We start from the raw sequence: 24,302 nt of genomic DNA, 5'->3' as shown, positions 1-24,302 counted from the left end.
CTGCCTTTTGCTCACAACTTAACTTTGCTTTATAGCAGCAAAGTTTTGACTGCTACTTTAGACCAAGCCTCAGACCTCATACCAGGCCTCTGATACAAGGGCTTATGTTTCAGGCCCTCTTCCTACTAAAGAGGTGTCAAAGAAATACCTTAATAAGGGAGCTCATAATGCAATTAACATAGCTGGAAACCAAAACATGAAAGCAGCTTTACCCTTTATCAAAGGAGGATTGTTTCTGAGACCCTAGTAAATGTAAATAATTTTGATATATATTACATGGCATACTGTTTGTCATACATATCTTGATATACGCTTATGTATGATACATATCAGTCCTATAATAATATTTTAGAGACATATTGTCAAAATACTGGTATGCCAAAGACATACAGTAGCTTTCAAATTAAAATAAAATGCAAAAATATGTAAACTTGCAATGGAAAAAGTGAAAAGACATCTCCAATTTTACTGTACTTGGTGCAAGACTTTTTTTGTTCCAGCCAAACTTACTTAACTTAGAAAATAAACACTTTAAAGACAACATTCTCAGGGAGCTGCTACCTGAACCTTGAATTAATAAGCATCTAAATTACATATCTTGCCATGTAGAACAAATTGGATTTCTTTTCATTAATATTAAGGAAGCAGAAAACAAGCTGAATCTCAAGTGAATTAAATGAACATGGTTATTCTCCATTTCTTTTGCTCCTGTAAACCAGTCTTTATTCAATTAAATAGCTCATAAACATGTACCAATGAAGCTATCAGAACCAGCAACAGCTGGCATCATAAAGAAGCAGTTTTCATATCGATCACATACTGTAGTTTCAAACTTTCTATTACATTAGTCATGGCCACTGTTCTTTTTTAAAACTAATGAAACCAGCCAAGGGCTAGTAATGTTTGTTCTTCTTGGTAGGATTTTAAAACATTTTTGTGCAGTCTATAAAACATAATGTTTCTTCTTTGTTTATTAAGTCAATTTTGATTCCAGCTTATTTCACTAAGAAAATACTGTAAAATATTAATCACTGAGTGGAATTTGGAGAAAAACTAAATTTAATTTTTCTTTTTCCCCCGTCATTGAAATTTTATTTCATTTCCCCCTTCTACCTACTCCCAAGGATGTTGGTCAAAATGATAATAAAAAATGCATCACAAACATAAGAAACAAAGTTTTCTTTTTCATAGTTTTTCTTGAGAGAGTAGTTTGAATGGGACTAAAAATAAAAATCTCATAATCCTAAATTACCAGCATTAGTCTGTCTGTTTACAGATTTATCTTAATGTGTATTATTGTAGTATCTGAGCGACGAGAATTACTTTCCAACTCTAATCTCTGCTGAAATGCCCAAATATATCAGGACAGGAATCAGTGTAGGGTCATCATCAGAGCTTGCTTTTTCTTTCTCCATTGACATGTATCAGCTGGGAGTGAGCTTCCATTCTACAGGAGAGAGGAAGGAACCTCTCATTATAGGTTTTCATGCCAACATGGCAGACTTGTTGGAGAGTGAACCTTCTTTTCACAGACATCCAATTTCTTTCCCTTTTACTCCAGCTTCTTAATGCTTCTGATTTGTTTAGCTGAGATTGCTGATTCCTCTCAGAATCACTAGAAAGATCTGCTGGTGGATTCCAGGTTCAATGTAAAGTATTAGTGCACTAAAAAAAGTCCCATAAGGTACAGCAGAAAAAGTTTTCCAAAGGAAAGAAAATAGCTTTCCCTTATTCTTAATGTGTGCTAAGGGTATCATTTATTTACCTTGTACTTTGATCATTTTAAAAGGGCAAGACCACTACTACACAAAACTTTTATTATGTTTCACCCAAAAAGACATAAAAGATATGAAAAATCTATCTATAACCAGGAACCATATTGGAACACTTGAACCAGAGCAAGGCAGGGCTTAATTTGTGCCAGGGCTGAGCCCCAGCACGTCTAGGCTTGGCAGTTCATAGCCCTGGCACCTCTGGGCTTGCTGCATCCGTTATGAAAGTAAAAAAAAATATTGCTTGAGCCCTGGCACCTCTTTCATTACAAATTAACCACTGGAGCAAGGCAATAATCCATCATGTTGTCTATCAATGGCCAGATGCCAGCTGCCTCATAGGCAATGATCCCCTCCTCATAATGTACTTAAGACAAATCGAAGACTTAGCTCATATACTGAATGCTTCACTCTAGAATGAGAATCAAATCATAAAGAGGGTATGTATGTGTTTTCTGATTGAAGCTTCTTCCCAGGAAGATGTGTGCTATCAGCCAAAGTAATCCTTTTACTGCTTAACCCCCCCCAAAAAACCCCAAATCCACTAACAATCCTAACCCCACAATAGGGAAGAAATGTGACAGTTCTCTGTGGATAAACTGCAAACTGAAGAAAATAGTGAAAATTGCAGCAACACTTCCGCTGAAAGGTGTGAGAGAGATCAGAGAGGAGAAGTTAACAGGAAGCAGAAAAGTGTATGATAAGGATAGTGTAAAGGGAAAGCAAAGTTAGGTGAAGAAGGGTTGAAGGGAGGAGAGGAGAGTGCTCAAAGATACATAATGTAAAGTTGCTGCAGGAAGGAGAGACAAGATGGCTAATAGATGAGTGTGGTGCTCACATATAAAGCGATTGATATTAGCTAGCAACTAGGGGCAGGGAAACACCTGTTATAAAACTTATCATTCCTTTGAAATTGTTTCCTTTGTTAGAAGGTAGCTGATGGAAGGAAGTATATTGAACAGCTCTTCAGTACGGCCTTGGATTGAGAACTTCTTATACGTGTATAATAAAATAGAGTCAATCCTATTGAGTATTGTCATTGTATTTCCCTTGTTGAGTAGATTGGAAAAGAAGCCATGGTTGCATGTCTATAACTGTGCCACTCCACAAACTCTGAGGTTGAACATGCTATTCTTGATCCCATTGAAAAGCTGTGTTTTCTTCGGGCTGTTTGGATAAACCAGAAACTAACCTAAACCTTTTTATCAGGCTCAAAAAGTTCTTCAGTTTAGTTTTTACTCTTACCTCTCTCTCCAAATTTCTTTTTTTTTTTAAATTCTTACGTTTCCTACTTTCAGCTAGAATTGGTGACTTAACTACACCTTTTAATATGTGCTCATGCTAGACTGTGAGTCACCATTCAGAATGAATTATTATTGTACTTTCTTTTGAAATTTAAAAATCAGAAGTTAAAATTATGGAACAGACTTTTTACTTTAAGGGGTTATTTTATCTACTGTCTTTGTTTGAGTCAGGCTATTTTCTGTTTTATTGTTCTGGTCTCTTTCTGTGCTGGTTTAATTTTGAAAGCCTATATGGTTAATCACTGCAATGTAGAAGAAATGATTTCTTATATGAAATATAATCTTTTGTTATCAAATATACTTAAGATATTCTGGAAATTGACTCAAGAACATCCTTGGGTTCCATGTTTCTGTCCGTCCAGGGCTTCTAGAATATATTTGCTTAGTATACCAAAAAAAAAGTACACAATTTTTTCCCCAAGGGGAGGGAGTTGTAACTGCCAGTGCTACCGAGTCAGCTTGGGATGTGAGATGAGCTGTATGCATTCTGATTCATGCATCATCACCACTAAAAGTGATTCTGCAAGTGGAACTTAACTGACAATTCTGTTGGTTATTCATGAATGGAATCCAGCTCACTCAGCCATAATGGAATTGGCTCTGCAGAGCTAGCAGATTTCAGAGTAGCAGCCGTGTTCGTCTGTATTCTCAAAAAGAAAAGGAGTACTTGTGGCACCTTAGAGACTAACAAATTTATTTGAGCATAAGCTTTCGTGAGCTACAGCTCATTTCATGTGAGTAAACAGTAGTACAGATGGATTTTTGTAGCTGTAGCAAACAGATTCAACTTTAAAACCATGGAGGAGACCACATTTTGGTGGCCTCCCTCATTTCCCATTGAAGTCAGTGGAAATTGTGTGGGCTCCCGTCCCCTAGCTGTCACAACTTAACCCAGGGAGATTTGTTTAGTAAGAAGAGGAACATTTTTTTATAGTTGCTTTGACTACATCTACTTGTTAGTATAATACTTTGATGTGGTAACCTGTCTTCAGGTTTTACTTTCAATGGTTTACCTTAATAAAAATTTTAGTTATCTAACCTTTTATTACAATAATATTTAGGAGACTGATCAGGGTTCATGGTTTAAAAATGCTTGTAGGTCCTGATCAAATGCTTAAATTATAATGCATGAAAAGACTGTCATTAACTTCAGTGGATTTTGGATCCCAGTCTTAATGTAGTTGTATACAGCAGATTTATTAAATAATTTAACCAATGATCTTTCTAACTTAAAAGAACAAGCTAGCTTTTAGTCTTATTGAACTTGTATGAGGGTTACAATCAGCATGGTATGTATTTTAGTGGGTTTTTTTTCTTTAACAGTCATTTGACTTCTGCTATTTGAAATGTCTCACAACCATACACTTTTATATGACTTGTAAATTCAGAATGCATTTTTAAGCAATCTGTTACATATTTGAGTTACATGTAGAGAACAAGTTTCTTGTGAGCTGGTGTTGGAATAGCGTGAATGAATACTATACTCTATTTTTTTTTGGCATTCACAGTAATTTTCCAGTATCTAATTTTCCTCCACTTGTAATGCAGAACTTGCTTTGTTGTGTGAAATTAAAATGCAGCTCATAATTGCTCCTTCGTTCACTACATTTTTATTGTGGGCTGCTATAAATCAACCTCAACATATTATAGCATCATGTAAATGGAACCATAGTTAGCTGTAGGCAGTTAATCAAACAATATGTAGTAGCTGATTGGAAATGTTCAGATGAAAACCTGCAAGGGTTTTGTTTCCCTGATTTTTAATCTTTTTCAAAACAAAGATCAAAATCAATGACTGAAATCTTTAAATAATGCTATGAAATTTACTGAGCCAATTTCTGCTATTTGTTACTCAGGCCCTGATCCTGCAAAGGATTATACATCTGCAGAAAGACGAGCACTTGAGCAGGGAGTTGTGTGAATATCCAATTTTTTTGTTTGGTGGCAGAATGAAAAAAAAAAAAAGTGGCAAGATGTAGGAGACCCAGGTTCATTTTCACCATCTGGCAAATGAGGAGAAGCGATCTGAACATAAGTCTCCCACTTCTCAGGAGAGTGCTCTAACCACTGAGCTATAGAATCATTTTCATTCTCTTTGGGCCAGTTCATATTTATTTTATGTATATAAAGTGGACCAGCTTCAGCAGGAGAGTTTGAGAGTGATTTAAATCAGAATATCCCACAGCCCAAGAGTGAGTGCACTGCTGCAATATGGGAGACCCACATTCAAATCGCTTGTCTACATCAGGGAGGGGGAACTTGAACTGGTGTCTTCCACATCCCAAGGGAGTTCTCTAAATTCTGAACTAAAGGTTATAGGGAGAAACCATCCTGCTTCTCTCCTTCCACCCAACCATTTGGGAGGATAGGTGGGGGAACATCTACCTTCTCCTGCTTTGAGGATCCAGTTGAGGCTTAGGTATAAAATAATACCTGAGCATCCACAGGTCTTTTAGAGCAAAAATGTAAGTGCCGAGGGATTTTCAGGCACCTCCAGAGTTAGATGGAAGCTGAGCAAGGGTTTTCAGTGGCCCCTAAATTTTGACCTTAGGTACCTAAAGTGGTAGTTAAGCACTTGAGTTGCCTTGTGAATCTGGGTGTTAGAGCCTGATGCAAAAGTCATTGAATTCAATGGGCGTCTCTGATGATTTCAGTCTGATGTTTGGCTCAGGCCTTTAGAGTCCTAAAAAGTATTGGACTGATGGTTTTTGAGAATGACATCCTCTTTTTTTAATCTATAGAGCCAGACCTAAGAAAGGTAGTGGCATAGCAAGTTTTCAACAATCCTCTCCCTGTATGCCTCATTCTTAAGATGGAGGGACAGAATATCAGTATCTATGAGGGTGAAGACCATTCTTTGTGGCAAGGCAGTCCTTGGCCTCTTTCTGTAGGCTGCATATATGAGTTCAGAGTTATCACACCACTTGAGAGAAATACAAACATACTAAAGGTAAGAAATGCACTGTTAGGCACCCCAAACACCCTTGACTCTGCCCAGTAGTGATGCTGTGCAATAAACAAATGATTGTGATCAAGGCATTTGAGTGTTTATGCTCCCAGATTAGATTTTTTTCATACTTTTCCCTTTCATAGGCAGTGCAATTTTTCATCTTTAATCACAGTCCTCTTTAACATGAAGGTGTGCCTGACCCCTGTATTGACATATAGTTTAGAAAGAAGTTCCAACTATTCTAGAGCAGCAGAAGTCAAATAATGATTCACTGCTCATAATACATTCACTCTTCACTTGCTCTTTATCTCTATATTCTGGGGAATTTACTTTTCAGTATACTAATATAGTCTTAACTAGGTAACATAGCTTTACACATGAGGTTAGTGTATATGTGTGTGTGTGTATAAAAGATTTCTGTGAAAGAACAGCCTCTTGACTCATGCTATCTATACTAGTAGTCATAATGACTCCTAAAAGAAAAGGAGTACTTGTGGCACCTTAGAGACTAACATTTATTTGAGCATAAGCTTTTGTGAGCTACAGCTCACTTCATCGGATGCATTCGATGGAAAATACAGTGGGGAGATTTATATACACACACAGAGAACATGAAACAATGGGTTTTATTATACACACTGTAAGGAGAGTGACCACTTAAGATGAGCTATTTCCAGCAGGAATTGGAATTAATTTGCAAACTGGATACAATTAATTTAGGCTTGAATAGAGACTGGGAGTGGATGAGTCATTTCATAAAGTAAAACTATTTCCCCATGTTTCTCCCCCCCACCCCACCCCCCACTGTTCCTCAATTGTTCTGGTTAACTGCTGGAAATAGCCTATCTTGCTTGTCACCATGAAAGGTTTTCCTCCTCCCCCCCCCCCCCCCCCCCCCCGCTGCTGGTGATGGCTCATCTTAAGTGATCGCTCTCCTTACAGGGTGTATGATAAAACCCATTGTTTCATGTTCTCTCTGTGTGGGTATGTGTAAATCTCCCCACTGTATTTTCCACCGAATGCATTCGATGAAGTGAGCTGTAGTTCACAAAAGCTTATGCTCAAATAAATTTGTTTTTCTCTAAGGTGCCACAAGTACTCCTTTTCTTTTTTACGAATACAGACTAACACGGCTGCTACTCTGAAACCTGTTATAAGGACTCCTGATATCACCCACAGTGGACAATAAATAAAATGCTTTTAGGTGATTTAAGTAGAAAGTGCGAGAAAGATAACTATGTGGGGTGGGAGATAATTACAAATACAATGAGTTCTTAATTTGAGAAATTATCTGACAAATATAAATTCCTTCAGTACAGAGCAAGAAATTTACATTTTTGCATTCAAAATACTCATCTAGCATGAGTTACTGAATACATTCTGCCTCTTTACTCTTAAACGATCTTGGAAGAATTATGTGTTATGACCTAAGATACAGCACTGGAATATAGTTCATCAGGACTTGATTTCAAATCTGTTCTCAATCACACTTATCCTTCCACTTGTCCTCTGGTTCTAGACTCCAGGTGGAGTTGAAGTGTAGTCCACTTCCAAGGAAAGTACTAAGATATATTCTGCCTCCAAAGCAGTTACGGAACATTTCCAGACATCTTGTTTCTTTCGTGATGTTGTATAAGATTATCCAGTATATCCTCCAATTAATGCAAGATTGTTCCCTGCATTATATTGTCAGGTTTGTGCAGTCTAGTACTGGATGATGCTGAAGCCACTATTTGGCTTGGCACACACCCCATTGTCTAAAAAACTTTACTGATTAAAAATAATTCTGATTTGTAGCCTAATTCCATTTGTTAATTTCATCCCATTGCTTTTGATCTCTCTGTTTCTATGTCCTTTAAATGTCTAACCAAAAAAAAAAAAAATAGATGGCTGGAAACACAAAATATCCAGTTCAATCTTTCTCAGATTGAGCTGCTAAGATGATAGCCACGTTTGATAACCATATACATGCAGCTCATTGTGCATAAATATATTGGTTTGCATACAGGAGGAACCTAGCAGATAACAAAGACATCAGTTATTCCCACCAAAACATTTTGTCTGTTTAAATGTCTGTTAAAAAGGCAGAAAAGGAGTAGGTAATGACTACAGTAATAGGGTTTACTGTGGCAAATACAAACAGCAAAAAAGGTGGTAAAAATTATCCAAGGAAAAAAAAAAAGACTTTACTGGGCATCTTAATGTTAGCGATCTAGAAACAGTAGCCAGATCTTAAAAAGTTTTGCTATTCCCTTTGATTAAAATATGAATTTGTTCAGGCAATTTAGTTCACTCATAATGCTACTCAGTCTTCAACTGGCTTGTCAATTTCCAGTTTTGAAGACTGAAGCTCTCCCGAAAACTATTCATGAGGATTAGTCAGGGTCTTGCTAAGGAACTTTGTACTGAGTGCTTTGAAACTTGACTCAACAGCAATCGCCTTGCTTAGAAACACAGCTTCTTATTACCCCCTCCTTTAGTACAATGCCACAGCAACATGCAAAAGATTTGCATTCCTACATTTCCAGGAAATATTACTATTACAAATTTCATCTGCATTGTATCTGATATAGTCTGCAGGGAATTGTTGAAAGATGTTGAATAAATATTAATAGTGATGTATATACTCCCAGTCCTTGGAGTCTAATTAAAGCCTTACTCCAAGTTAAACTATCTTTTTTCCCCTGGGGGTTTTTTGGAACATTTCAAAGCATAATTGTATGTTTTGGAACACTGATAGTTTATATACAAAAATAGGAGAACCCAAAAATCAAATACACCACTGATTTGGGTTCTCATTGTTTACATTTGGCATCTTTATCAAATTTTTATTCTGCAATATTGTAAACACTGATTTGTACATTAACATTAACTGAGAGTTGAGAATGAGAGCTGGAAACTATCTTTAAATTAACCTCCTCTAGATGACACGTACTCTGGGCCATCTTGTTAGTTCAGAAAAATATAGCCTCCAAAGTTTATAGCTAGAATGCCCTATAGTGTAGATTGTTCATAGAGGAAGATTTAAGCAATGTTTCAATCAAACATCCATTCAGTTTCAATGAAGGACCACTTTTATTATAATTTTGACAAGCTAAGAGCTGCCAAAAGGAGGTTAAGGGAAACACATTCCTCCTTCAGTAATACTCATCCTGGCATCTCAGTGTTTTGTTTTTCATATAATATAGTTCAATTTCTTAATAGCTACAAGATGATGAAATTAGGAAATGTACATCCTATGTTTTCTGTATTTCTTCAGATAGGACCAACCCTTTCTGAAGATGAATGGGCTCGTTACTGAACCTTGACAATGAAGTCCATTTCTTAAAAAAAAAAAAAAAAAACATTAAAAAGCTTGCATGCTGTTTTATACACAATTTACTGTTAGATCATTAAAGGTGCATCCTCTATAAACATTGCCTTCCACATGACTATCATTGCTTTCAGTTCAATTGAAGTGTACTCCAGCCAGCCCCCAGTGTGCAACATGACCATCTGTAAAATACAAAGTTTCTTATGTCAGCCATTAGACACTGTAGGCATCAGAGCTGCTTCCTTATGCTTGACTTGTAGAATTACTTTCATCAAACCACCAGCTGTAGTTTGACCTCAGATTCCTTTTCTGTTTCCTCCTATTTTTGCAGACTTTCTACTAAGCAACTACATTATTAATGGTCTATCCCTCTTGATAATTTTATTGTTTCCCTGGGACACAATCATTTTAAATACAGATTAGATGACTATTTACAGTAGCTGACCAGGGTAGTAAATCTGAGGTTTAACATATAAGATGTCCTCCTCCTAATCTTGAAAACTGGCATAAAAAAAAGCATTGGAAGGAGAAGTGTCTTATGTGAGGCCCCAGAATCCAGAGTTTTCTGGCCTATTCTTTAGCTTTTGACATTTATGCTATTAACTCCCAATAATTGGAAAAATACTTAGTAGATTCCTAAGACTTACTGATTTGATATAAAGATTAATCTAGAGTTTAAAGCACTGGTCTGCCGCCCCCCCCCCCTCCCCAAGAGAACTGGGATCAATTCCTGGTTTTGCTACAAACTTCCAGTGTGATCTTGCATGAATTACATAATCTGTGCCTCAGTTTCCCAGATAAAGTAGAAGTAATATTTCTCCCACTATGTCTTAATTGTGGAGAGTGTAAATTCTTAAAGGCCATGACTATGTTGTCCCAGTCTGTACTTACTGCCCCCTACCATGATGGGGCCCTGACCATGGCAGTTTAAATTTTAAATATAAAAGTTTAAAGTTTAAATATTGCAGTTTAAATAGTAATAGTATTCTGTATATAATTTTCACAAAATAAAAATATCAAAATATTTTCCTCTAAAATCTTTTAAACCATTTTTGTTTCTTGATGTTCAAGAATTAGCCATGTAAATCCCTGATGCACCAAAATGAGATTTTACTCTGTGAGGAATAGTCCTAAAAGCTCCTAGGAATTTCTTAGCAAAGAGTAAAAGTGCCTTGATGGAATTGGCTAGTCAAAAAAATACATCAAATAAATCTCCTGCTTGCAAACGAGCAGTTATGATGAGCTGCAGAGAATTCACTGGCTACAATATTTCTCAATACAATCTTCTTCATTGATACAAAATAATATTCTTACTCCTAGGAATGAATATATATATATATATATATATATATATATATATATATATATATATATATATATATATATATATATATATAGGCTGAACCACAAATTGAAAATTAAAAACAAAACCACCACTAGCTTGCTGTTTTTTTTAGTGATGTTATTACAGCCATAAATAATAGTAATGTTTTTCTCAATCTATTGTATTTGTAAAAAGTCTCAGCTCAGGGGCATTTTGGGATGGAGGGAAAAGACAATGTAGAAATCAGCAAAAAAGACAAAGAAAAAAGCAGGAATTGAATCAAGTTATTTTCAATTGCTGCAGGAGTCTGACAGGTGGTCTTAATTAAAGTAAATTTGTCATCTACCACATTGAAGTTCTGCTATAGTTGCCCTATATAGTTGTTGGATCTTTCCAACCTCACCTGTTTTATTCCACTCCCTTCACGGACTAAATAACTACGAGGTCTTTTCCACTCAGAACTGGTCACCTTTAACTTTTCATATTTTTCAAAAAATGATTTTCCTTTTCCGTTCATTGCTTGCAGCAAATGTAGAAGTTGGATAAGTGGAAGTTGGAATACAGTTTTGAAATAACTTGAGCCTGAATAACTTTAGAAAGTCAGATACTTATGAGAACTGAGGACTCCTGCTTGTTCTCCTCTGTTTCAGATTTCTGGATAAATTTCTACTAATCACCCTCTCATCTACGTCTTCATACGAGTCTATTATAGAATGAAGGAAACTGGAGTATAGGAGGAACCAGTAATACTCTTCCATTGTCTATGTCCTATAAATAGAACAGCTCTCTCATTTACACCTGTCAAGGGTTCAGCATAGAAAACAGATGTTCTCATCATGTTCACATAGCAAGCACGAGCTCCCAATTAATTTACATGACATTTCGTCTTGAGATTTACTGATTTACCTTCAGATTTCACAGCTGATGCAGATGTTAATGTCTGTATGATGCAGCTATTCATTTCCAATTATGTTGCTTACAAACATTACTCTAGAAAGAAAAAAGTGCTTATTTTAAATTGAACAAACACTGGCTCTTGATACCTTTAGGCCCAGTTTAGTTCACACTTGGAGATGGTTTCAAGAACAGATAAAGGCAGCGGGTTTGAAGGAAGAGTACATGTTAAGGATATATCATAATTGTGAAGCCTGACCCCTATGTGCAGGGGTGCTGGAACAGTTTTTATAGTGGGGGTGGCTAAGAGCCATTGAACCAAACTGTAAACCTGTATATAATGGAAACCTCTTCAAGCCAGGGGTGCTACAACATGTCCCCCCCTACACTCCTAGTTCCAGCACCTATGCCTACGTGGTAGTTAATAGGGCATTGGATAGTTCTAAGTCATTGGGCAATCGCCATACTTCTTCCCCTTGCTGGGTCACTTAAGAGAGGAAGTTCTGTTGGTTTTTTCCCCCCAACCACTTTTATTACTGTTCCTAAAATGTCTATCTCCTGGATAGTGATATGTTAATTCTAAAAATGATAAAAGCAATGGAATTACTAACCTGTTGGAACTGAGGCATTACTGCTGGTAGTATTAATCCTCTGAAGCATCAGAAATCAGAGATTACTCAATTTTCCAGGAAATTGCCAAAAAAAACCTCCACCAAGTTTTGCATTGTATCTATATATAATGAATATAACTTCCATCCCATCATTATGCTATTACAATATCTGATTAAATTGGAAGTAATTCTTTAAAACAAGATGAAAAAATCCATATTCTTGCAAACAAAATAAGAAAGCTGTTGAAGAGAACACAACAATCATCTCTTTATGTAGTCTTCGTATATTCTAGTCTCCATTGTTTTCACAGTGGGTTGGAATGGTTATCTTTTGATTAATTACCACTGTTACCAACTGTTCTTAGACACAGGGAGCCAGATTCTCAATGGGTGTAAATAAATATAGCACCACTGAGCTTAATAGAGCTATGCTGATTTATACCAGCTGAGGATCTGGCCCCTAGATTTTGAAGTTTTACTAGACTGTACAAGCTTCTGCTGGATATTAAATTCCCTCCTTTGACTTCATCTCATACATAGTGAGAGTCAGGATGCACCACCGCTGACGCCTCCAACTGGTTGCTCTGGGAATTAGCTCTTGACCGCTGCTGGGCATCCTCAACACATGGTAGCTCGCCCGTTGTCTCCGCTCCACTGTCCTGGGACCCACGTTGCTCCCTATTCGGCAGCGTCCTCTGCAGGACACTCTGCATCCACTTCAGGACACTGCCCACCACTCTGGTCTCATCCCCTTCTAGGGGTGGGGGCATTGTTAACAGCAGTTCTTCCATTTATCCCTGCCTTGGTGACCAACCACAACCCTAGACTCTAGTCCCTTGTCTCAGGAACAGGTCACAGTCTGTCTCAGCCTCTCTCCTCCATGGCCAGGGACAGTACAAAGGGGAAATGGGGGGGGGGGGGAGAACCAAGGCCCACCCACTACTCTGCATCCCAACCCAGGGACCCTCTAGTGGCAGCCTCCTTCTGCCCTCCTCTCCCTTGCACCACTTCCCCTTTGGCCCTATGCACCTTCTCAACCCCTCTTAGCAAAGGCCCCAGCCTGCCAGGTATCTGGGCCAGAGTCCTACACTGCTTGATCCAAGATGCTGTTCCTTAGCTCAGAAGCCAATCCTTCTCCCTCACTAGTCAGGGAGTGACTGCCTTCCTCTCTGCTAAGCAGCCTTTATATAAGACCTAGTCCGGCCCTGATTGGCTGCCTCTTTCCCTGCTCTGATTGACTCTCCCCAGGCCTTCTCTGATTGGCTGCTGATCTGCGCCGCCTCTCAGACCTGGCTCAGCCTTTTTTCTCAGGGGGTGGGGCACTGCCCCACCACACATACAAATTACTTTTTTTCTGGTGGAACTGTGAAGTACATACCATTACCACTTTTTAATTTTTATTTTCTTATGATTTTTTAATTTAATCCTTGTGTCATCCATCCTCATTCTTCCCTCTCCAAGAGTAGATTGTTACCAGCTCTGGTTAGATTGTTAGCATGTTCTGTCACATAAGATCATATGGGAAATGCTGAATTGAATTCTGAACCATCATGCAAGGGCCAGTGCTTTGGATGAAGGGGCTATTTTAAAGTAATCTAGAGTAGAGTAAATTTAGGGACCAAGTGTTAGTGCAAACCTGCAGCATACTAATAGAATAACCTTAATAATCAGAAAAGTAAGTCTTCTGTTTTTCAGTGAGGTTGCAGTCAGAAAAATACTATATTAAAATATCATCTTATTTTCCCGCAGATCCATTCCTATCTATTTATTTTACTGGCAAATCAAATCTCTGATACTACTTGAGCAGTCTCAGTTAGATCAAGGAAGCTCATGTGTCAGAGCTTCAAGACTGAGTTCCAGGTCTGAAAGAACCACATAGCTAAAACAACCATAGGGCATAAGCTAGCTTCTGTTCCCCTTTATGTATCTCCATCAGAACCAATTGTTAGTTTCCAGCTGAACTGGAGATCATGTTAGAAACAGAAATGAACACAGACTGATTTTCAGGTCACAGGTTGAGTTCCTGGTATTGTCATTTTCAAAATTATTTTTGAGTTTTAAATGAAGTTATTTAACACTGTTGTTGTAGCCATATTTGTCACAGGATATTAGAAAGACAAGATCAGTGAAGTAGTATCTTTTATTGAACCAACTTCTCCTGGTAAGAGAGACAAGCTTTTGAGCTAACACACAGCTCTTCCTCAGATCTGGGCTCAGCCACCTTGTCTCTATTTTAGCATGCAAGTTAGTGTTGGAAAGTCATAGTGGGGACAGCAGAAGCTATCACAGTTACATATAATATTGGTTTCCATTTGAACTCCCTATTTTCAGTTGCTTATAACTTTTAAAACCTTTGCTAGTTTCAGCTGCTTGTTACTTGAGCATGTAAGACCCCTTTTCATGTGTGTACTCAAGATAAAGTAGGCTTCATTTGGCAGTATAGCACTCTTTGCCTGAAAGGGCTCCTATACCTGCAAATGCTGTCTGCCTGTTGTGTTAATCATAAGCAGGTTCTCTTTGTTTTCTGTAGGGTTGATCAATTGATCAATTCCTCAGTCAAAAACCGTTCTTCAAAAAAATCATATTCCTATACCTCTGGTAAGCACTGAGGTGGAGTAGGTCAAGTTAAAGAAAAATCTGTATGCATAGTCTAGGACTGAGTTTCTATTAAACTTGATCACTAACAGCAGAACAAAAGAAATATTTTTATAATAAAGGGAATCATCCCAGTGTTATGTGGCATTCATTCTTACAGTTGCACTACATTATGATTTCTTTTATTGCACAATATGAACTTTCTTTGGTGCAAGCATATTTGGAACAAGATATGTTAGCACTAAGTCTGGCATTCTTTACTCAGGCAAACTCCCAGTGATTTCAATTGGTTATAATGTAATAGGGACCAAAATCTGATAAAACAAAAAAACAACCCCCATCCCCAAAACAGGCAATACAAAAATATGAAGAATAACTGTCCCTCCTGCATGAGGGAGTTAAATGGCAGGAAATCTCTTCCTGCCTCTCATTGCAGAGTTTTCTTTCTAGTTGTTATGTTGAATGGAGGGCTGATTTAAGGCTATCTGAATATGCATAGTAGTGTTCAATTTGTTCCATGATTGCTTATTCCAGGCAGTGTATACCACAAGTTGTGATTCTCAGTCAGTAAGCCAGGGATTTGTGCCCAGCCTCCCAAATAAAAAATCCTCTTGTATCTACTGCACTTGAGTCCAGCCTCCAGTGTTGTCAAACCCACTGGTTCAACTTCATGAGACAGATGAGCAGTTATGAAATTGGCTTTAAAAATCATATTTAATTTTTTTCAAATCTTTTTTTTTTTTTGCAAGGGAGGGCTGATTTGATTTTTGAACTCTCAGGGAGAAATACACATGCATTTCAGAAAACTCCACCTGTAATGTTTGAAACACATGTGTACACTTTAACTTCTGACTGATCAGAAGGATCCTTCCCCAACACCTTTTCACATTCTGATTGGTTGAATGGACTATAAGGTGGATAGAAAGCTGGCTAGATCATCAGGCTCAATGGGTAGTGATCAACGGCTTGATGTCTAGTTGGCAGCCAGTATCAAGCGGAGTGCCTCAGAGGTCTGTCCTGGGGCTTGTTTTGTTCAACATCTTCATTAATGAGCTGGATGATGGATTGCACCCTCAGCAAGTTCGTGGATGAAACTATGCTGGGGGGAGAGGTAGATACACTGGAGGGTAGAGATAGGGTCCAGAGTGACCTAGACAAATTGGAGGATTGGGCTAAAAGAAATCTGATGAGGTTCAACAAGGACAAGTGCAGAGTCCTACACTTAGGACAGAAGAATCCCATGCACTGCTACAGGCTGGGGACCAACTGGCTAAGTGGCAATTCTGCAGAAAAGGACCTGGGATTACAGTGGATGAGAAGCTGGATATGAGTCAACAGTGTGCTCTTATTGTCAAGAAGGCTAACAGCATATTGGGCTGCATTAATAGGAGCATTGCAGCAGATCGAGGGAACTGATTATTCCCGACTATTTGGCACTGGTGAGGCCATATCTGGAGTATTGTGTGCAGTTTTGGGCCCCCCACTACAGAAAGGATGTGGACAAATTGGAGAGAATCCAGCAGAGGGCAACAAAAATTATTAGGGGGCTGGGGCACAAGACTTATGAGGAGAGGCTGAGGGAAGTGGGTTTATTTAGTCTGCAGAAGAGAAGAGTGAGGGGGGATTTGATAGCAGCCTTCAACTACCTGAGGGGAGTTTCCAGAGAGGATGGAGCTAGGCTGTTCTCAGTGGTGGCAGATGACAGAACGAGGAATAATGGTCTCAAGTTGCAGTGGGGGAGGTCTAGGTTGGATACTAGGAAAAACTATTTTACTAGGAGGGTGGTGAAGCACTGGAATGGGTTACTTAGGAAAGTGGTGGAATCTCCATCCTTAGAGGTTTTTAAGGCCCAGATTGACAAAGCCCTGGCTCGGATGATATAGTTGGGGTTGGTCCTGCTTTGAGCAGGGGGTTGGACTAGATGACCTCCGAGGTCTCTTCTAACCCTAATCTTCTATGATTCTAATGAACAGCCTCCCACAAAGCCTCCTGTTTCTGTCCTGCGGACTTTCAGGTGCTCTTTCTACTGGACACTGCTGCCTGCCCTACTCATTCCCTCCAGATGATGTCTTCGACCAACTTCCTCCCCATCAGGATGTTGCCCCTGCCCCATTCTCTACCCTGGGCCTTGCCTTCTGCTTACCCCCCTTTTTGATGGGCTCAGTCCCTTGCCATTTCTCCTCCTTCACTGCACAAAATTCCTGCCCAACTTCCTCCCCACCAGACATGTTGTAACATAGTGGCTTGGCCTGTTGGCTGCAGGGCCTGGGCCTCAGCCAACCTGATTACAGAATGAGCCTCATCTGAGGAGAATCAGGCAACTCCCCATAACACTGCAGTAATGAGCCAGGTTTAAGTGATGATAAAGCCTGGCTAGAGAGAGAGTGCCAGGTGGAACCTGTGAGGGAGCTCTAAGCAGGGATAGAGTACAGAAAGCTCTCTGGGGTAGGAGGCCTGGGAGAGATCCTGACTAACCAGGAAAGAGACCGGGAGACTAAGAGGGGAACTTGAGAAGAGAGGGAGGAAGTGGCCTGGGAAAACCACAGTAAAGGAGCAAACCTAGCTGTTTGGTACAGGGCCCTGGGCTGGAACCCAGAGTCGAGGGTGGGACTGGATTACCCTCTTGGCCCCACAGAAGGAGGCATACAAGCCTATAGAGAGAGTTATTGAACACAACAAAGGGGCTTCAGCCTGAGCCAGTGATAGTACCTCTACAGGTGCTCCACATGATGTACTGCCTCCAGACTCAGCACCTGCAGTCTGGAAGCGAGGAGCAGACTGCAGGAGCTGGCAGCCAGAATTGCAGTCCAATGCCAGAAGCTCAGACTGTCAGCAGCAGCATCTAATGGCCAAAGCCAGAACTGCTGTATCAGGACTAATTCAGGCAGAAAACCTGAGCTGTCAGGTCAGGAGCTTCTCATGAATATATGAGATGCAATAATAATAATTAATGCTGCAAAATTATAGGACCCACAAAAATATTGTGATAGTTGGAATCACTGTCTCTCCTCTAGTGCAAGGATCACACCAGTGAGTATATTCACCCCTTCTGTCCATCTCTCTCTTATTTTCCCCTATATTTATGAATATCCATCCAGTGCAAAAGCTGAGGCCCTGGTTCAGCAAAGCATGTAAGCACATACTTTAAAATCATGCTTATGTGCTTTGCTGAATCAGGGCCTGATTGAGATCACTGTCAGTTTTCCTTAAGTAAAGAATGCAGCTTAAATTATTTTATCTATTTTTTTTTTAGTTTCCCTCTGTACTCTGTATTTCAGTTGCTTTTGGGGGCTAGACAAAACAAAGTAGGGCAAATTGTGTCACTGTCCATGTGTTTTAATAATCTCTGAATTAGATTTTTTTCCCCATGGATTTTACTGGCACAGAAGTGCAGAAAAGAATCTTGATATTGATTGTGCATACATTTCTTTTCTGTGTGTTTTCTGAAATATTTGGGGGGGAGGTTCCCTGTTTCCATTCCATGAAAGGTATAGCATGCCTGGAGGGAAAATCTATGATGTGTAACCTACTACTCTGCTTGTTTATAAGAACTGTAAACCATTGGTAACAAACTGTCTCATTGTAATTAACATATTTTAGGATTAGTGGCTAAATCATCTGCCATTCAGCTGAAACTATCTTTCCTTTGCACTAGTCTGATTTTAAGAAATGTCATGAATTAGTAGCGGTACCAGAGTTATTTTGCAGGGATATTCCTAGTCAGTTCCCTTTATTTTTTTAATAAATAAATTAAATAAAATTACAAAAAGTAGGTTGTAATGAAAATAAGTAATGGCTTTAAATAGAAGATCCTTCTTGAAATGACAGTTTTGTTTATTTTGAGATTACAGAGTAAAAAGGGGGTCAGCTGAGCTGTTACTGTTCTGTAACTTGGTTGGAAATAGAAGTAGTTCAGGACCCTCTGCCAGAGGGGATGGAATAAATAGAGGGTCTGTTTCTAGAAACAGGATTGCCCTATATAGCTTGGGGTTTTATATAGCTGTAAGCGAAGCAGAACAGTGAGAGAATTAGAGTTGGACTGAGAGAGCACTGAGTAATTTATGATGGACCATACTGAATTGCATAGAACTTGGTTTTTATACAGATCCTTGCACCCTTCAAGGTTTCCTGACACAACTGACAGTAATGGGTTACATAGTGTGTACTGCAGTGTCAGTCTTAAGAAAATGGAGCAGTTCAACAATATGAATATGCCTTATGCACATCCTTGGATATTTGAAACTAGTTTCTATTGAGAGAAGGGAATTTTGACAAGGGCACCAGCCTAATCCTCTCCACTTTATAAAAATATTAGACAGCTGGTTAACTTCTTCCTGCCCATGTCCGATGGATAGTCAGGAAGGAATTTGGCTTCACACCTAGATGAAGGTGTGGCTTCACACCTAGATGCTACTTTATATAGTGTAGAAGCGCTTGTTGGTATTAAAATGTGGTGATGGTACTGGGTATGAACCCATATCCTGGTGAGTGGCTTCAAATTACAAACTTCCAGGTCAGAGGTGGGAAACAGTGATGATGAAGTATTTGAAATACAGCCATGGCCCTTTGTTTTGAAGTAACTGTGTTTATATATTGGTTTTTGTCTTTTATTTTGTTTTCCAGGACGCACGTTCTATTCAAGGTACTTCTCCGATGTTCAGAATAGCATGACTGATACTTAGGACATTAGGGCTTGATCTTGCCAAGTACTATCCACCCTCAATTTCCCATATGGAAGGTGAAGGTGCACAGCACCTAAGAGGATAAAACCCTTTCTGCTCTGGTATTCAATGCAAATTGTATTTCTGAACTTAATAGTAGAAACCAAAGTTATCTGAATATATTAAGGCCTTTTTTTTTTTTTTTTTTTGCCAGAATGTGTAGAACAGATCAAGAAATCTCAAAATTTTCTGAGAAACTGGTATACATTTTCCACTAGAGGGTTTTTTTTAACCAGCTCAAAGTATATGAAACAAGCATTAATGCTGTTAAAATTCTTGTCAGCAAGTTAAGGAAGTATGGGCTGGATGAATGCACTATAAGGTGGGTAGAAAGCTGGCTAGATTGTCGGGCTCAACGGGTAGTGATCAATGGCTCCATGTCTAGTTGGCAGCCGGTGTCAAGTGGAGTGCCCCAGGGGTCGGTCCTGGGGCCAGTTTTGTTCAATATCTTCATAAATGATCTGGAGGATGGTGTGGATTGCACTCTCAGCAAATTTGCGGATGATACTAAACTGGGAGGAGTGGTAGATACGCTGGAGGGGAGGGATAGGATACAGAAGGACCTAGACAAATTGGAAGATTGGGCCAAAAGAAATCTGATGAGGTTCAATAAGGATAAGTGCAGGGTCCTGCACTTAGGATGGAAGAATCCAATGCACCGCTACAGACTAGGGACCGAATGGCTCGGCAGCAGTTCTGCGGAAAAGGACCTAGGGGTGACAGTGGACGAGAAGCTGGATATGAGTCAGCAGTGTGTCCTTGTTGCCAAGAAGGCCAATGGCATTTTGGGATGTATAAGTAGGGGCATAGCGAGCAGATCGAGGGACGTGATCGTTCCCCTCTATTCGACACTGGTGAGGCCTCATCTGGAGTACTGTGTCCAGTTTTGGGCCCCACACTACAAGAAGGATGTGGATAAATTGGAAAGAGTACAGCGAAGGGCAACAAAAATGATTAGGGGTCTAGAGCACATGACTTACGAGGAGAGGCTGAGGGAGCTGGGATTGTTTAGTCTGCAGAAGAGAAGAATGAGGGGGGATTTGATAGCTGCTTTCAACTACCTGAAAGGGGGTTTCAAAGAGGATGGCTCTAGACTGTTCTCAATGGTAGCAGATGACAGAACGAGGAGTAATGGTCTCAAGTTGCAATGGGGGAGGTTTAGATTGGATATTAGGAAAAACTTTTTCACTAAGAGGGTGGTGAAACACTGGAATGCGTTACCTAGGGAGGTGGTAGAATCTCCTTCCTTAGAGGTTTTTAAGGTCAGGCTTGACAAAGCCCTGGCTAGGATGATTTAACTGGGACTTGGTCCTGCTTTGAGCAGGGGGTTGGACTAGATGACCTTCTGGGGTCCCTTCCAACCCTGATATTCTATGATTCTATGATTCTATGAAAATACTCTTCTACATTCACTGCATTGGAAAAGAGCAATACAATACAGTGTGTTCCTTTCCCTAGCTAGTGGTGTATTTTTAATGGAACAATGACCAGGACAGTATTATTGCTAAAGTACTCCTCCTCTTCTCCTGGTCTTCCCCATTACTGGGTTTAATACAAAAAGAAAAGAAAATCAATCAGAATGTAAAACGTTGTGTTTCATAAAGGACATTTTTATGACCAATAATGGAACTTTCTCCATTTTTTGTTAAAATGGTTTAAATACCATTATATTACATACTAATCAATAGTGTCCAAAATCACATGGCTTCCAAGTATGGTGACATTTGACAAGGATACGTTTCTAATGAAAACAAGCAATTAAGGTGCAGAAACCTTACATTACAGCCTTTGGAGTGAGACTTCTCTGTATAGAGAAAACACAGCTTCCTTTTGGTCTGAGGGCAAAAATAGATACATTAAAATAACCTATATACAAATCATGTTATAAACTTCTAGTGACATTGTGACCTCAACATGTGCTGTACTGGCAGCCTCATCACTCAATATAGTAAGTGTGGAGTGTGCTATTAAAAATATAGAGAGCCTTGTAAGTAAAATTACAGTAAGATTGTGTAATTTCCACTCAACGCTCCTTGAGATAGCTTAGACCATGATATAAAAGTTGTAAAGGTGGAATTAAAGCTGACTATATGTGTCATTTGATGAATTTAATTATTTATAATATGCACTGTAGTAGCAAAAACGTATTTTGGGCAAACCTCAGAATACTGAGATTCTTTCCGCAAGCAGCTCAAAATCCAAACTTTTGGGTATCTGAAACTCTTCTGCAAAACAGGGCTGGAAATGCAGTGAAACAGTTTGTGGCACATTGGTGCTTCCAGTTCTAGGCAGTAAGGCAGTCTGGGGCCCTGTGACAAATGGTTTTCCATGACTGTCCTCATTTCTCCCACTGATTTGGAGCAGCTTTGGAAGGAGAACCCAAGTAGTATGATGCCCTGTTCTCCAGAAATATCAGCAGTGGCCTCTTCCACCTGGAGCAGTCAGTGTGGCAGCAGTGAGCCTCTCAGTAGTTACTTCAGGAGCCAGGGTATATCATCTTAGATGAGCAGACTGGCCTTTTGCACATTACACACCTAATCCTCTGCTGGGGTTATATTGGTGGTACCCCCAGAGCAGTTCTACACTGTGATGACTGAGGCAATTCATAACTCCCAAGCATTTGTTTTGGGTTGTTTGCAGACTCAGGCAGTCAGGCTCAGATGTTACTGGGTCAGTAAAACTTCAACCATATTTTCAAGTTTTTCTCTGCAGCCATGAAGGATACACTTTTTAATTTTAAATGAAAGCTGAGATTCTAAAATAATCATGTGACTCCAGGAGCTGTGGTCCTGGGCACATGCCTTTAGTGCCTCTGCCTTTTTTTTTTTATTATCCTGGCTAGAGAATTACATTAGTGAAACATACAGTTATGCATATTTCTGGAGATGAACTATTAGAAACAAATAACTGAAAGATCAACAAAATACTTAAACTATATAAATCATGCATAGCAAGAAAGTTGTATTGAATATAGAAGATAATTTCCCACATGTCAAGTCATTGAAAAGAGGCATAGAGTTACAGTATTAGAAGGCATGAGAGCAGGACAATTGAGTAGACCTAGCATGTATGAGAGCAATAGTAACATAATTTGCACCAGTATTTATGGAAAAAGTAAGTCCAAATGTCAGTAATGCTATATATTGTATGCAGTGTTGTTGCCATGTTGGTCCCAGAATATTAGAGAGACAAGGTGGGTGAGGTAATATCTTTCCTTGGATCAACTTCTGTTGGTGAGATGGGCAACGCCTTTAAAACACAACCCTGGGAGCTTAAATTTATAACTTTGCTGGATACTAAAAAACATGGATTTAATAAAGACACTGGATTTAGTGTGTTACAGATTGTTGTAATAAACCATAATACCCCACCCCACCCTTTTCTTTTTCTGTTCTTTTTGTCCTATGACTGCAGAGGAATAGGTCACTTCACTTGTATGGTCTCTTTACAATGTATGTTAACTACTTATGCTAAGCAATCTGTTCCATCTTGTATTTAGCTGTGACCCTCTTGTTACCTTTTCCAGAACCGAGGAAGAGCTTGACAAAAAAAAAATTGACTAAGAGTTCTGTGCTGGCATAGTCAATTAATTTTTTTTGTCAAGGGCAAAATTTTTGGTCAAGGTATAGTCAAGGTCCAGACTCCAGAGGAACACTTTTTGCACCACACTAGCAATACGATGATAATAAGGGCAAGTCTACATTACAAAATTAAGTCAACATAAGTTAGTTCGATGTTCAGCCACTGCAGTAATTACCACAGTTTTTCTTGTCCACACTATGCCCCCTCTGTTGGTGGTGCGTGTCCTCACCAGGAGCGCTTCCACCACTGACAGCGTGGGGCATTGTGGGGCACTGTACCCCAAAGCCCCGTCAGTCCCATGGCAGCGGGGCTGTGGCAGTCAGTCCTGCACTTATATTGCCTGTTGCTGCCTTTGATATCCCAAACCATCAGCCCCGGGTTGTCAAAGGCAGCAACAGGCTGTGGTTAGATGTTTGGCTGTGTGTGTGTTCTCCCTGTGTGCTGCCCCAGCTCTGCGCATACACTTGGCACAGCAGACCTTCAGTGAACAGTCCAATGACCACAATAGCTGTTAAGGTATGAAGGCACAAAGCCAGGTTTATTGTTGACAAAGCACAGTAATAGCACCTGGCAGACTCTTCAAGGATACTAAGACATGCATGCTCGTGACAATGGATGCAACTCAGTGAATGGGGGGACTTTCATTCCCCCTTCAGCTGGACAAAGATTCTCCCTCTGAGATATGCCTTTATTCCCTGATACAAACAAGTTATGTACTGCCTCTGACATAGTTACTGCCCCCTGATATGGTTAGTTATCACCCATCACCTTGTACATGTTGGTTCGATTAAAACATCTTTATTGCGTAGTGTTATCCTGACCTTATCTTTTAGGAGGGGTCAGTATGTTCATGTTATACTTGGGGAATGTTTTTGTACCATCTTTGATATTGGGATGTTCTGGTACCACTTGATATTAGGAAGTGTTTGCATGAGTACTCTGTGCTTAGCACTTCTTAGGAATGTGTATTTTTCCAATATCAGCCCGGTTCTTGCCAGATTCTGCCTCATACCGGGCCTCTGATACAAGGGCTTATGTCTCAGACTCTCTTCCTACTACACAGGCAATGTAACTATAAGTAAATAAAAAGATTTCATGATCCATTCAAAAGTGTCTTGCAGTCCAGATTTGTCCTGCAGTCTGCCTATTGACTACCCCTGGATCTGTGTAAGCTTGAAAGCTTGTCTCTTTCACCAACAGAAGTTGGTCCAGTAAAAGACATTACCTCCCACTTCT

At 39.5% G+C, this 24,302-nt stretch overlaps 1 protein-coding gene and 1 long non-coding RNA gene across 2 annotated transcripts in view; one reads left to right on the top strand and one right to left on the bottom strand.

The window, feature by feature from the left end:
* CLSTN2 (calsyntenin 2) overlaps positions 1 to 24,302 on the top strand; it is a 690,495-nt gene that overhangs the window by 428,038 nt on the left and 238,155 nt on the right.
* Positions 8,843 to 13,320, bottom strand: LOC119861442. Its single transcript, XR_005294886.2, has 3 exons — positions 12,169 to 13,320; positions 11,570 to 11,653; positions 8,843 to 9,521 (listed from the first exon to the last, which is right to left on the bottom strand). It is a non-coding gene; the product is annotated as an uncharacterized LOC119861442 (long non-coding RNA).

Source organism: Dermochelys coriacea, chromosome 9, assembly GCF_009764565.3.
Source record: "Dermochelys coriacea isolate rDerCor1 chromosome 9, rDerCor1.pri.v4, whole genome shotgun sequence".
Lineage (NCBI taxonomy): Eukaryota > Metazoa > Chordata > Testudines > Dermochelyidae > Dermochelys > Dermochelys coriacea.
This window is presented reverse-complemented; position numbering and strand designations above follow the sequence as displayed.